We start from the raw sequence: 10,574 nt of genomic DNA, 5'->3' as shown, positions 1-10,574 counted from the left end.
TATGCCAATTGAGCTAGATGTTCCCCGAGACCATGGTCCCCACAGCCCTCTGCCCAGCAATTCAGTCCCTCAGGGAGTTTGGGTGTGTCTATGGAGAGTCCATGACCTTTCCTTGTATACAAGTTGTGCTGGCTTCCCCAGTATTGTGTACTGTCTTACCCTTCACCAAAGTTACCATTTATCTATTGTCTATTTAGTGTTTACCCCTACACCTCCCATCCTTTGTAACCAACAAAGATTGTTACTTTTTGTGCATGAACTTTTTCATGAGTTTTTACAGTAGAGGTCTCATACAATATTTGCCCTTTTGTGTTTGACTCTTTTTCTTTTTAAATGGAGATGTTTGTGGGTTTTTTTCTTTTTAAATGAATTATCAGGAGAAACAGCTAATAAACAATAGGAAAGTAAAAGTCATTTAGGGAATTCTAGACATGACCTCTAAGGCCAATATTGTAAAAACAGCCAACGCCCCACAGGAATTGACGACAGACAAAATTCTGAGCAGAAGAGCTCTATAGCAGCTCAACTTCCTTCTTCAAATGCCAGTCTGCATCCATATGACCAGCACTCTTGTGGGTTACCTGAACCCATGGCCTCCCCTTGTAGGGAAGTATGAGCCCTGAAACTCACTGGGGGGCCACAGGGCTGACTCGGTGACACTGGCTGCTCTCCTCAGGCTGTAAGACAGGCGGTGCTCAGCTCTGCTGGACTCCGCTTTTTGGCCTGGATATACTCAGCAATGGCAACACTGTGACTGGCATATTGTAGATACTCATTAATATTTTTTGGAGTGTATGAATACTGGGGTCAAGGGCCAGAGGAGAAACAACCTTCTAGGCCAAAGGCAGAATAGATCAGAAATTGGGTATATGGAACTGTTAGTTTCTCCCTGGAATCTTAATAGTAAGCACTTGTGAAGAGACTTTACTATCATTACTTTTGGCATATTCTCTTTGAGAAAAAAAGTAGAAGATGTCGCCCACTTCCGTGCCTGGTGTGTGAGTCTTTCTAGAAAGTACTGCAGGCATGAGCTAAGTGCAAACGGGTGCACTGAAGTGGAATCAGATGGGGAATTTGTGAGGAGCCCCACCTCAAGGCCACATGCCTGGATCTTTCCCGTACAGAATGAGAGAGATGTCCCCAGGGGGCTTAACCTCCTCCTTTTCCTGAGTGGCTTGTATCTCAGTCAGGGGTAACCCAAAGGAAACTTTCTTGATGTGATGGTCACCTGCTGGGCCAGAAGCCAGGTCGTCTGGTTTGGGCTTAGGCTGGAAGAATAACTGCACTGCAGCACACTTCTAGCTTTTACTAAATTCCTTGTGCCCTGGATAAGGGTAGCCTGACTCCTGATGGACTCCTCTCTCAGAGTTTCCCTCTCTCCCTTGCCAATTCTAGCTGGTACAGAGAAGGCCCTGGAATCAAGGACCCTTACCAGAACCAGAACCAATTGTCATTGAGTCGATTCTAACTCATGATGACCCCACATGTGTCACAGTAGCACTGTGTTCCATAGAGTTTTCAACGGCTGAGTTTTTTAGAAGTACACTTCTAGGCTTTTCTTCTGAGGTGACTCTGGGTAAACTCGAATCTCCAACCTTGGGTTACCAGCCAAGCACGTTAACCATGGGCACCACCCAGGGACAAGGACCGTTATCTGAAGGCAAATATTGTGCTGCTAGTTGATTGGCTCATTTCTCAGCTTTGTCCAATCACAAGCCAGAGTCCAAGATAATGGCGAAATACCAGTCAGAATGCTTCACCATTCACCCAGGTGGCAAACAATGGAGTGATGATGAACAATCAACTTAATTCACCATCCCTTTCAGTCCTACCCCTCTCCAACTTCCTGTCACATAGAAAAGAGCTGAACTTCCATTCAGGGTCGGAATAAATGAGGCGCTCAGAGCATGAATGGGAAGAAGTTTCAGTTACAACTTCTTTCTTCTATATTTTTACAATTCCACCCCCTTCCTATGACATAGTGTTTAAAAAGGGATGGCAAAAACAGCTCTGTGGGTGTTATGACCCTACCCACAACCAGATACAATTTATGAAAACAAAGCACTATGAAGCAAAATCATTTGGCTTTCTGGGTCCTTTGACATCTTAAAATACCAAAACAGGCACTGTAATGTGGTGACTAGGAACATGGATTCTACAAGCAGACTATCTGGGTTTGAATCTCAGCTCCATCACTTACCAGCTGTGTGACCTTAGGCAAGTTACTTAAATTCTCTGTGGCTCTATTTTCTCATATGTAAAAGAAGGATAACTAATAGCAGCTCCTTCATGAGGTTGGTGTATGGATTAAATGACTTAATGTAGAACAATTAGAACAGTGCTGGCACATAGCACTATGTAAGGATTTGCTATTATTACTAATAGTGGTAATGGTATCTCAAAAACATATGACTAACTGCCAAGAAGCAAGAGAAAACGGTACACAAGCTCTAACTCCCAAAAATCTTTGGGGGGAAGAAAGACTAACCTTCAGGCCCCACCAAAGGAGACTTGCGGAGACACCACAGCAAATGCTTGAAATTACAGCCCTGTGTAAATAATCCCTCTTCCTCCTTGAGTTTTGCAATTAACTTTTACTCTTAAAAACTGAAGACTCTAGGAAGGTTTCTGGGGCCTGAATTTTGCAAATCACCTCCTTGGGTGACTCAGCCCCTCTCCACCCCTCTGAGCAGAAATGTCATGGCCTGTCTGCCTACACTTGCACTAAGGAGGGACATTTGCCTGAGGAGGACACACCCAGACAGCCAGTGCGCCCCAAAGTCAGGGAGCTCTGGCTCTGTGAGGTTCGGTTACCTCCACAACATCCAGCCCCTCATTCTTTGTCTGACTCCCTGTCTCCGAGTCCTGTGGGAGAGAAGATTCAGGGGAAGGTGGTACCTGCCCCAGTTGTGGGCAATTTCAGACTTGGCAAGTGAGCTCTGTGGAGAGAGGCACAGTTTGCCACTGCCAATATTCCTGGTCAGCTGTCCAGCTGCCCTGGAAACTTGCCCCTTTTTAGGAGCTGCAGAAGCACCTGGTTGATGGCAGCTTGATAATTACCCAAAGAGACCCAAGGAGAAGGCAAGAGTTTTCTGGGAAGAGCTTCTGCTTCTCTACTGGGGGCCGCCCTTCCAGAGGCAGGTGTGGAGGGGAGGGGTGTGGGCCTCTCACCTCAGGTTTCCAACTTCATATCAACATCTTCAAAATAACTAGACCTCCAAGCGGGCCGCTGCTGGGGCATATTTTATTTTGAGGCTTAAATTTGAGGGTTGGTATCAACATCCCACCTGGCTCCTGCTCCCTTCTCAGACCAAGTGTCTAGTAACCCTGTCCTTAGACAAACATCCCTGGCCACAGCAAGCAGCCTCCAAAGCCACAAACTGATGGGTGAGCTCTGTTTGGGCAGACCAAACATCAGGCCTGTGGTGGGCGGTTGGTCAGCCAAGTGCCCTCCTCTGCCCTGCCTCAACCAAAACAACTATCACCACTGTTAATCCTATACACATCGATGTCTTTGCATCTTAGCTATACTATCTAGCATGTTTCCATACATACAAATATAGTTATCTCTGTATTTAGGATATTTATGTTAGTTCAACAAACAGCTGCTAGTAACTACTATAGGCCAACACTAGGATCTGGAACCACATAAAATGAATAAGATACCATCTCGGACGTCCGGGGGCTGCCACGGTGTTGCAAAAGATAGATAAGATATGTTCTTGTAGTTGTTTCCTTTGAGGGATGTGAAAGTCATTAGCACTCCTTGGCACCACCTCCTCGCAACAAAAGATGAAAGACCTACCTGTATGATTTTACTGTGTAGCATTAAGGCTGGTTAGCTGAGACTTATAGGAACTAATGCCACAGTGCCAGAGATGAGGTCACGGGGAGGGCAACCGTCTACTAGACCAGGAATTCTCAGCTGGGGCTGCTTTTGTCCCCCAGGGGACCCTTGGCAATGTCTGAAGGCCTTTTTGATTGTCACAACTGGAGGGGGGGACTGCTACTGGCATCCAGTGGGTAGAGACCAGGGATGCTGCGAAACATCTTACAACACACAAGACAGCCTTTCCTCACCCCTGCCCATAAAGAATTATCCATTCCAAATGTCAATCATGCCAAGGTTGAGAAACCTTATACTCAAGGGCAAGGACTGTGTCCTCCTGATAATTGACTCTCCAGTGCCAAACTATTGGTGCACTGAGTGGGCAGTATATAAATCTTTGTTGAATACATTGTCTAGTTAATTAACTTGTTAGAGAGAGGGTAAATGGAGAGCAGGTGAACAGAAATATACACACCCCTTTCTCATTCCTCTTCTTCATGGATTCCAATCCTAGCTTGCTTGCACTGCCACCTCCTCTTTGATGCCCTCATTGATTGTGCCAGTTCTCCTTGCTTTTCCTCGGCTCTGCAATACTATTGTATTGCCTTACAGTCTAAATTGGCCAGGCTGTCTCTCAACTGCACTGTGCTATGCATGTAGAACCATAAGTTGCTTGAATGTAAGGTCCACGTCTCCTACTTTGAATTCCCTTGCAGTACGCAATACAGTGTGGGGCCTACAGAAGTTATAAATGCTTGGTGATTGATTAGCAATATTCACATTATGTGTAGACACACGCATTCAGATGCATATCTACTCACAGGCAAACTCATAACTTGCATATGTCCACATCTAACAGGCAAGGATCAAATATATGACTTTTCCTGATACTTCACATATGGGGGTGATCACGAATTGGAGAACCAAGGAATATCAGGTACTTCCTCCTACAGTACTTGCTTTCTGAACCAAACATCAATTTAATCTCACACTAGACTGATTAGGGAGTTGTAAAGGTGTGAATTTATTTATGTAAAAAGACTTTTAAAGCTTTTGACTTCCAATCACATGAAGCCATGCATTTATTTGTAGAAAAATATATAAACATTAAGTCAAAATATATGTTATGTGCCCATTGGTAGAGTATTTGCTAGCTCTCCGGGAAAATCCAGAATACACAATCACTGTATTCATGCCAAGCCAGACTCCAAGGCCACACACTTTACAGGTCACCCCTTCCATTACTCTGGCAAATCTGGCTGGCTTCCCAAACTTTGTTGGCCAGCTTTTGGGGGGTGTGTGAGCACATTTTAAGAAAAACTTCAAACTGTCAAGTGAGTAAAGAGTGGGGTTCAAATATAAGGTAGAAAGCACCAGCTTGCCCCAGTTAATTCTGAAGAACACTTGCATCTTTCTCATTCAAGCAAGGGCACAAAGGAAACTGAGTCATTGGCTTCTGGCTGTGCAAATCCCAGAATTTCTCTCAGAGGCAGAAAAGATCCCCTTTGAAAACTACCCTTTGCCAGGCACCATCAGCCACCTGCTTCGGCTAGTTCTTTCACAAGAGTCACTTCCCCTTCAGGCTCCGCGTGGAGTTGGCTCAAATGCAGGGGCTGGGGAAATACAACTGCAGCTGGTATCTCGGTATCTCTACTTGTCCCCTGCCCGGATGAACTGCTGGGGGTGCCCAGCTTAACTTCCACCACCTCGTCTCTATCAGGGGACCCCAGCCTGGTGCCTTTCTGACACCACAGGCTGATATGAAACCTCACTTGAGTGGCCATGTGTCTCTTAGAGCTCCACATTAAGTTTCAGTTCAAGGTCTTTGACTTTCGTAGAGAATCGTATCTGTAAGACCTCCCTGGGGCACCAACAATCAGCTAAATGCTGAGTGATTCTCCTGAGCATGTGACCAGGGGGTTTTGAGGGTGGATGTGCCTGAAATGCCTGCAGGGTCAGCGTGAGAGACTCGACAGGACCCATTTCCTAATTTTCGGGCACAGGGCATTGCCCTAACTTGTCTCTCAGACAAGGAGCAGCCTCTCCCTTTTCTCCAAGCCTGCAAATGAGAGCATGTCTGGAAGGGCAGCAGGACTCTGATAAGGGAATTGACTTATTTTAGTCACGGATAACGAGGTTGGCATCTCAGACAGCTGCAGCCAAGCCTGGGAGAGGTAGGGCAGGGCACGGCAGGAGAGCTAAGAGTCCACAGCCTGCCTGGGAGAGAGAGAAGCCACTCATACCTGGCTTCGCCTTTTCTGGGTGCAAGGGACAGGGACCAGTGAGAGAACAACCAGCAATTTCTAAAGAGGCAAAGTAACGAATTGAAGGAGCATAAACATTGGAGTCTGACAGACATGGGTGGGGACCCCAGCTCTACCAGTTACTAGGTGTGTGTCCTTGGGAAAATTATGCCACCTCTCTAAGACTTAATGTCTTTACCTACAAAAATGGAATTAAGAGAGTACTAAAGGTCTGCCTCCTTTGCCATGAGACCAGAAGAACTAGATGGTGCCTGGCTAGCATTTCTGAACATTTTGATCAAAGATTCTGTAAAAGAATCTTGATCAAAAGGAGGAAATGCAGAATAGAATTTCAAATTTTAGTGGAATCCAGATTTTCTGGAGCCATGGAAGCTGGATGAACCCCTGAGATCATCTTTAAACCTTAAAACCAAAAATATCCCCTGAAGTCTTCTTAAAATCGAACAATAGTTTAGCTTAGCTGATGAAGGGTGTCTGCTTTGAGCATTGTACTCTTTTAAGATTTATCTGTATGGGATCAAGTTGACAATAGCAACTCGAAAGATTAGATAGGAACCTTAGGGGGCAGTGAGTTTATGTTAATAGGGGAGGAACAATTCAGAAAAGGAGGGTGAGGAATGGTTGCACAACTTGAAGAATGTAATCAATGTCACTGAACTGTACATGTAGAAATTGTTAAATTGGTGTATGTTCTGCTGTGTAGATTCTCAACAACAGCAACAACAAAATTATATAAAAAAGAAGAGAGAGTATTAAAGGTATATGGCTATTGTGAGGCTTATATAAGATAACTTATGGTAATCCTTTGGTTTAATGTCTGGCATATAGCATGTGCTCAGTAAGCAGTATTTACTGTCTTCTAGGACCATAAGACCCTGCTCTGGCACATAAACATGATGGTGCAGTGGTAAAGAGATGGGCTTCTAGAACTGGGGTGTTCCTAATTGCAAGGAATTCAGAAATGTTCCAGGAGGTACTGGAAGCCCCAGGACAACACAGATAGTCTTCCTCAAGCTTAATGGTAAGCTCAGTGCTTAATGGTAAGAAATATATATTCTTCTTCTTATACTAAGGACAGTGGTGGTTCAGTGGTAGAATGCTTGTCGTCCGTGCGGGAGACCCAGTTTTGATTTCTGGCCAATGCACCTCATGCCCAGCCACCACCTGTCTGTCAGTAGAGGCTTGCATGTCGTTATGATGCTGAACAGGTTTCAGTGGTGCTTCCAGGGTAAGATGGGCTAGGAAGAGAGCCCTGATGGTCTACTTCTGAAAAATCAGCCGATGAAACCTTATGGTTCACAATAATCTGATTCCATTGAGCACGGAGTCACCATGAGTTAGGGACCCACCTAGACAGCAGCTAACAACATTCTTATATTAAACCCAAAATGGCTGTACTGTGGAGTCAAACACATAAGTGTAATGAGGGTTTAGGATAATGTTTAAGATGCGAAACAGATGTCGTTACACTGGTAGACCACACCCTCCCTACCCACTGCAGAGGTTGGGGGTAGGGGCTCATTGCCATCCTTCTTGCTGGTAGGGGTATTTCAGAGACCCAGTGTAGAGAAAAAGCCTCTCCTTCAAATCGGGAGATGTGGGTCTTCTCTCTGAGAGACGGGAAGTACTCCTCCCTCTCTTTGAGGGCATGTTTCCTCCTTGGTAAAAAGAAGAGGGTTTTCTAACTGATCTTTACAGTCCTCATCTCTGAGTCTATGATAGTGAGTAAGGAAATATTTCTTGAATGAATAGAAGGGGGTATATCATAAGCTAAGAATTTCACACTGTCCAGCATCCCTTCCTGTGTGGGGTGATTTGCAAGAAAATTGAACTTTTTCCTACTGGCTGCCAGCCTCAAACACACCTACTCAGTACAGTGCCTTTGCAGGAAGTAGATGCCCAAAGTGTATCTGGGGAAAAACTGAATTAACTGATGCTAACCTCAGCAGTCATGGAAATGTGCCTCTTTGCTTCTTCACCTGGGAAAATACACTCAAAGCTCTAACGTCCAGCAAGACGAGGAGACTTGAAGGCTCAATGGGAGCAAAAGGTTCACACAAGCCTCACTGGTCAGGACTCTCAGCTGCACCCCTCTTTCTCAACACCAGGGGCGCAATTCCCAGCAATGGCCTCACACCCATAGAGGGAAGAAGAGTGCAGGGAGGGCCTATGTCTGACTCCAGGACAGCTCATCCCCTGCCCTCTCCTCAGGGCAACTTTCCTCCTCCCGAATAGGATACCTGGTTCAAGACACCTGCTCTCCAACTCTCATAGTCTCTGTGTCCAATGTTGCTTAATTACATTTGGCCATTTCTCCACTTTTTACTTTCCAATATGGAGATGGGACCCTTTATTCCTTCTCGAAGCCTTACGCTTTCCAACGTTTCCTCATTGTCTTCCATAGCTCACTACTCCCTATAATGGGGCAACAACAGTCCCTTTCTTTCCTCCCTCTTCTTTCTCTTTTCCCCTCTACCTGCCTAGCCCCAAGCCCTGGGTTAAAACATGTCTCCTTTCCAAGTCTCAGTTCCTTCCAAACAACTTTACAAACACGTGAAAGCCAGGGCCAAGGCAGTTATTGCTCCTGGCACTTCACTGTGCTTCCAGATAACAGTGCCCAAAGAGACCACGGAAACCCAGGACAGGAGTGAGCCTGCTGGTCCCTGGGAGAACCTCTAGGGTTAGGATGGGGCCAAATATTCGGGGGTAGGGCCCTTTACAAATATCAGAGAGACAGGTTGACAGAATCAAGAGTCAGAATCTTCAGAGACAAAGCCCCAGACTTCACTGGTAGGTAACCTATAAATAAACTTCCCTGGAGGCCACAGGGAAACCACCAGGGTGGCTGTCTTTGAAGCCAGGCCCAGGGCTCTCCCCACCATCTCCCCTCTTCTCTCCCATCTTGAGCATTCCTCCCTCTCAAGGGCTGAGTGGTACTCCAGTTCCCTTCTGAAACCTGCCCTAAGGCTTCTGGTCCAACACAACCTCTCCTTCCCCCAAATCCTTTCCGAGTTCTCCTTCCCACACAATCTAACATATTCTGATTAAGCACAGCATTTGGAACTCAGTGGATCTGGGCTCAAATCCAGACTACCAATTGTGGCTGTGTGAATGCCCACGAGTCACTTAACCTCTCTGAGCCTCAGTTTCCTTCAAGGGTTAAAAACTTCTCACTGGGTTATCATGAGGACTGCTGTTACCTCTGCTATCGTTATTATTTCTGTTTCAGAAATCTGAATCCCGGCTCCCCACCTATCCTCAGTATAAAGTACCCAGGAGAGACTATGTCTTTCACTTTATTGGGACTCCTAGAACTGGGTTTAATAAATACTTGCTGAGTAGAATTAACCATAGGCTGAGCTGTCTTAATGACCCAGCTGGCACTTCTTAAAAGAAAAATTAATTTTGCTACTGATAAGCAAATCAGCCATATAATTATCTGTACATACATACAAAGAAAGGGAATGCTTGAAGTTCAGCTGAGCTGGAGTACCTCACACATGCAGCACCTTCCCTCTAAGCCCCGGAAAGGCACAGCCCCTGTTTGGAGGGGACATTGGCAGCCCCAGCTCCAGGGTCACGGATGTCACCCTGATGTCCAGGCTCCCCTCTGTCCCTCTGAGGCTCATATTCCTGGCCTGGAAATGTGAGCGACACTACTGTTTGGATTTCACCGAACTGACTGGCAGTAACAGGAGGCGGCAAGGATTGAGCAGCTCCGGGCTTCCAGTCAGTGCCTCTCCTACTCACACTGTCTGCCCCAGGCTGGCGCCGGGAGCCGGAACCTCTTCGCAAAGCTACTTCAAGTTCCCACAAGCACCAGGGCATGCACTGACTGGAGCTGACTATAAGAGCTTGGGAGCCCAGGCACAGTCACAAGTGATAGGGACCCGGGACCCCTTTCTGGAAAGCTCATTGCCAGTCGCTCTCACAGGCGCAACAGGGACCACCTTGCCTACGGCCCCTGCTCCTGCCCCATCCCCTGAGCTGTCTTTGCTTCAGTCTCTGCCACCAACTTGCCTCTAACCCAGCCCCGGCTTCAGCCCCAGTCCCTGCCCCACCCAACCCCTGACCTGCCTTTGCCTCAATCTCTGCCCCTAACCTACCCCAGCCCCTGCTCCAATCCCTGCCCTGCCTCAGCCCTACCCCAGACCCTGCCTCAGCCTCTACCCCAGCCCCTGCCCCAGTTCTTTCCCTGCCTCAGTCCCTACCGTAGACCCTGCCTCAGCCCCTACCCCAGCCCCTGCCTCAGTCCCTACCCCAGCCGCTGTCCCAGCCCCTAACCTGCCTTTGCCTCAGTCTCTGCCCCTGACCTGCCCCTGACCTACCCCAGACCCTGCTCCAGCCCCTACCCTGCCTCAGCCCCTACCCCAGACCCTGCCCCGTCCTTGCCCCAGCCATTGTTCCAGCCCCTGACCTGCCTTTGCCTCAGTCTCTTCCCCTGACCTACCCCAAACCCTGCTTCAGCCCCTGCCCCAGCC

The 10,574-nt window shown here is 47.2% G+C and overlaps 1 protein-coding gene across 20 annotated transcripts in view; it reads right to left on the bottom strand.

Moving 5' to 3' along the window:
- The window catches only part of CD44 (CD44 molecule (IN blood group)), a 96,481-nt gene that overhangs the window by 84,934 nt on the left and 973 nt on the right, over nt 1–10,574 (bottom strand). The window lies entirely within an intron of this gene.

The sequence above is a fragment of the Trichechus manatus genome, unplaced genomic scaffold, assembly GCF_000243295.1.
Source record: "Trichechus manatus latirostris isolate Lorelei unplaced genomic scaffold, TriManLat1.0 scaffold00006, whole genome shotgun sequence".
Taxonomy (NCBI): Eukaryota; Metazoa; Chordata; class Mammalia; order Sirenia; family Trichechidae; genus Trichechus; species Trichechus manatus.
The sequence above is the reverse complement of the archived record's forward strand: the minus strand, read 5'-3'. Positions and strand labels throughout refer to the sequence as shown.